This window comes from Mustela erminea, chromosome 5 (genome assembly GCF_009829155.1).
Source record: "Mustela erminea isolate mMusErm1 chromosome 5, mMusErm1.Pri, whole genome shotgun sequence".
NCBI classification, from domain to species: domain Eukaryota; kingdom Metazoa; phylum Chordata; class Mammalia; order Carnivora; family Mustelidae; genus Mustela; species Mustela erminea.
In genome coordinates this window covers 4,839,656-4,843,398 of record NC_045618.1, presented here as the reverse complement: position 1 = coordinate 4,843,398, position 3,743 = coordinate 4,839,656, and positions in this window count along the sequence as shown.

Below are 3,743 nucleotides of genomic sequence, written 5' to 3'. Positions count from 1 at the left end.
AAGGCAGATACTTAACCGACTGAGCCACCCAGATGTCCCCAGTTCATTGTTTTCAAATTAAAAGTATTCAACCTCTTAGCTTGGTAAAAACTCCCTCCAGTGTTCTGTTGCAGAGACCAGGCAGGCAGATGTCTCCCCCTGACCTCCCTCATCCATGAGGTTGGCAACATGGCCAGTTTGGTTATTGAGAAGGAAGGGCAAGCCTTCTGGGAAGCTTCCAGGAAAACTTCCAGTCTTCAGAGATGAGGGACACATTAGCTGCAGCTTGCCCCTTCCTTCTGTATATTTTGAATACGGAGGTGATGCCTGGACCTCTAGAGCCATCTCACCACCGTGGTAAGAGAAAGCATACAAACAAACTCAGGGGTACCTGGGTGGCTCAGTTGGTTGAGCGACTGCCTTTGGCTTGGGTCATGACCCCAGGGTCCTGGGATTGAGTCCTGCATTAGGCTCCCTGCTCGGTGGGGAGCTGCTTCTCTCTCTGCCCCTCCCCCTGCTTGTGTTCTCTTACCCCCCATCAAATAAATAAATAAAATCTTAAAAAAATAACCCTCAGTATTCAGAAAGATTAAAAATAAAAAACAACATTGCCATTGTTGAATAGCTGAACCAATACTTATTTTTCCTCTAGATTTATGTGAAATAAATTTAAGTCACTAGAAGTCATTTTCATTTCTTACAGCCAAAATCATTCCTGTTGCATTTAAGGATCCTCATTTCTCTAAAGCTTTTTAATTTTACATAATTTTAGTCTTCTAGAAAAGTTGCAGTAATTTAAAGAATTCTTGGTGTGTCCGGCTGCCTCAGTCAGTGGAGCGTGTGACCCTGAACTCAGGGTTGTGAGTTCAAGCCCCATGCTGGGTGTAAAGATTACTTAAAAATAAAATCTAAGGGGCACCTGGGTGGCTCAGTTGGTTAAGTGTCGGCCTTCAACTCAGGTCATGATTCCAGGGTGATGGGATCGAGCCCCAAATCGGGCTCCCTGCTCAGTGGAGAGTCTGCTTCTCCCTCTCTCTCTGCCCATCAACCAACTCAAGTCTGCTTCTCCCTCTGCTCCTTACCCTACTTGTGCTCTCTCTCAAAATAAATAAATAAAATCTTTTTAAAAAATCTTAAAAAAAAAAAGAGGGTTGTCTAGGTTGCTATTGATTAAGTGGCTGACTCTTGATTTCAGCTAAGGTCATGATCTCAGGGTTGTGATATGAAGCCTTGCACTGGTCTCCACAGTGGGCATGGAGCCTGCTTAAGATTCTCTCTCTCCCTCTGCCCTCCCCTCACCCTCTCTAAAAATTTTTTTCTTAATTAAAAAAAAGAATTCTCATATACTCTTTATCCAGATGCCTCAAATATTTTACTTCACTTGCTTTATCATTTCTTTATCTCTCTATTTTTTCTTTTTTTAAAAGATTTATTTATTTGTTTTGGTGGGGGGAGCAGAGGGAGAGGGAGAGAGAGAATCTCAAGCAGACTCATCACTGAGCATGGAGCCCAATGTGGGACTGGATCCCATGGTCCTAAAATCATGACCTAAGATCATAACCTGAGACAAAATCAAGAGTCAGATGCTTAAACTGACTGAGCCACCCAGGCACCTCTACATACATTTTTCTAAACCATTTGAGAGTAAGCTGATACAGTGGCCCTTTCCCCCTAGATACGTCAGTGTTGATTTTACAAAATCAAGGATATTCTCTTACATGATCACAGTGTAATTATCAAAATCAGGAAATTGACACCGATACAGTATTGTTATCTAATCTACAGATGTTATTAGAATGTGTACCAACTGTCCCTCTAATATTCTTTAGAGCAAAAGAAAACCTGAAATAGCTCACCACATTCAGGTGTCATGTTTCTTAGCATCCTTCAATCTAGAACACCTGTGCAATTTTTAAAAAAAGATTTTAATTTATTTGAGAGAGATCGAGAAATCACAAGCAGTGGGGAAGGGTAGAAGGAGAAGCAGACTCCCTGCAGAGTAGGGGAGCCTGACATGGGACTTAATCCCAGGACCCTGAGATCAGGACCTGAGCCAAAGGCAAACGCTTATTTGACTGATCCACCCAAGCACCCTCAATTTTATTTTTTAAAAAATAGGCTTTGAGCCCCACACGGGGCTTGAACTCATGGCCCTGAGATTAAGACCTGATTTGAGATCAAGAGTCGGTCACTTAACTGACTGAGCCACCCAGGCACCCCTCAATTTGTGTATGTTTTTCATGACTTTGAAAATCCTTGATGCGACAAACCAGTTATTTTGTTCAATGTCCGTTAGCTAGGGTTTGTCTTGTATGTCTCACAGTTTGTTTCAGATGATGCATTTTGGGCAGGAATAACATAGGAACGATGTCGTGTTCTCAGTTTATCAGTCAGGAGGCAGACTATGTCTAGGTGTCCCACAACTGATGGTAAGCTTGGATCATGTGGTTAAGGGGATGTCCGTAGGCTCTCTCCACTGTGAAGTTTCTGTTTTTCTCTCTAATCAGTAAGACCCTTGAAGGGAGAGGCTCTGAGACTTAGTAAATATCTTGTTACTCAACAAACGTGCATCCAGTAATTTTAGGACCCATCGATGATTCTTGCCTTTCCCTATTTGCTGTATCAGAACGGACTCACAAAGTCTTATTTTATCCATTAGGATATGATCCATTATTGTTATTATTTTTGTATTTAAAGTATCCTGGACTTGACCTTCAAGCTGGCTTCCCTGTCCTTTTAATATGTCCCTGTCTGTTTTTTAGGTTTTTTTTTTTTCTTCTGGACGCAACAAGATGATCCAGGCTCGTTTTGTACTGCTGTGGTCAGCCCCAGAATCAGCCATTTCTCCAAATAACCTGGTTTCTTTTCACAGAAAGGGGTTTTTTGAGTACTGGTTTTCTTCACTTTTGGAAGCTAGTTCTTAGTTGGCTTTTTAGAAGAGGAGTTATCCTTCAGTTCCTCTCACATCCTCCTTTCTCGTATGTGTTCTACTATGTGTCTATCTGCAGATTTTCCTTTGCCCGCCAGACCTCAGTGCCTCTGGGAATGTGTTTCTCCAGAGACAAAGTGGCTATGAACAATCTTTATCAAGTACACATGCTTACATTTTCGTATGAAAACTATTTCACAGACAATTTGGGGCAAAAGAGAGAATACACATCTGTAACTTAAGGCCAAACATGTTTAAAAAATAATTTTACCCAACCCGAAATGTAGAATGGAATACAAAATTATTTAGCAAACATGAGATACAAATGCCCATCTTTGCTTGTTTCCTAAGTAATATTTACTACTTATTAAAAGCTTAAGATCGGGCGCCTGGGTGGCTCAGTGGGTTATGCCGCTGCCTTCGGCTCAGGTCATGATCTCAGGGTCCTGGGATCGAGTCCCGCATCGGGCTCTCTGCTCAGCAGGGAGCCTGCTTCCCTTCCTCTCTCTCTGCCTGCCTCTCTGCCTACTTGTGATCTCTCTCTGTCAAATAAATAAATAAAATCTTAAATTAAAAAATAAAAAAATAAAAGCTTAAGATCGAGTTGATTGCAGCCTCCCCTCTCTCCAGCATTTCGGAGTGTGTTTCATGGAACACAGAGCCTCACAGGTGACTGACAAGATTTTCCTGCAAAGTAAGGGGTGGGATTGCACTGTCCAATCCATTTGGGGAAAAAGCTAGGTAATCCGAAGTTAGGCAGGTTTCCCGTGTGACTTCTAAGGCTTCTTGAATTGCTGATGCCTCTTATGACTTGAGTGTAGGAAGATGGAACATG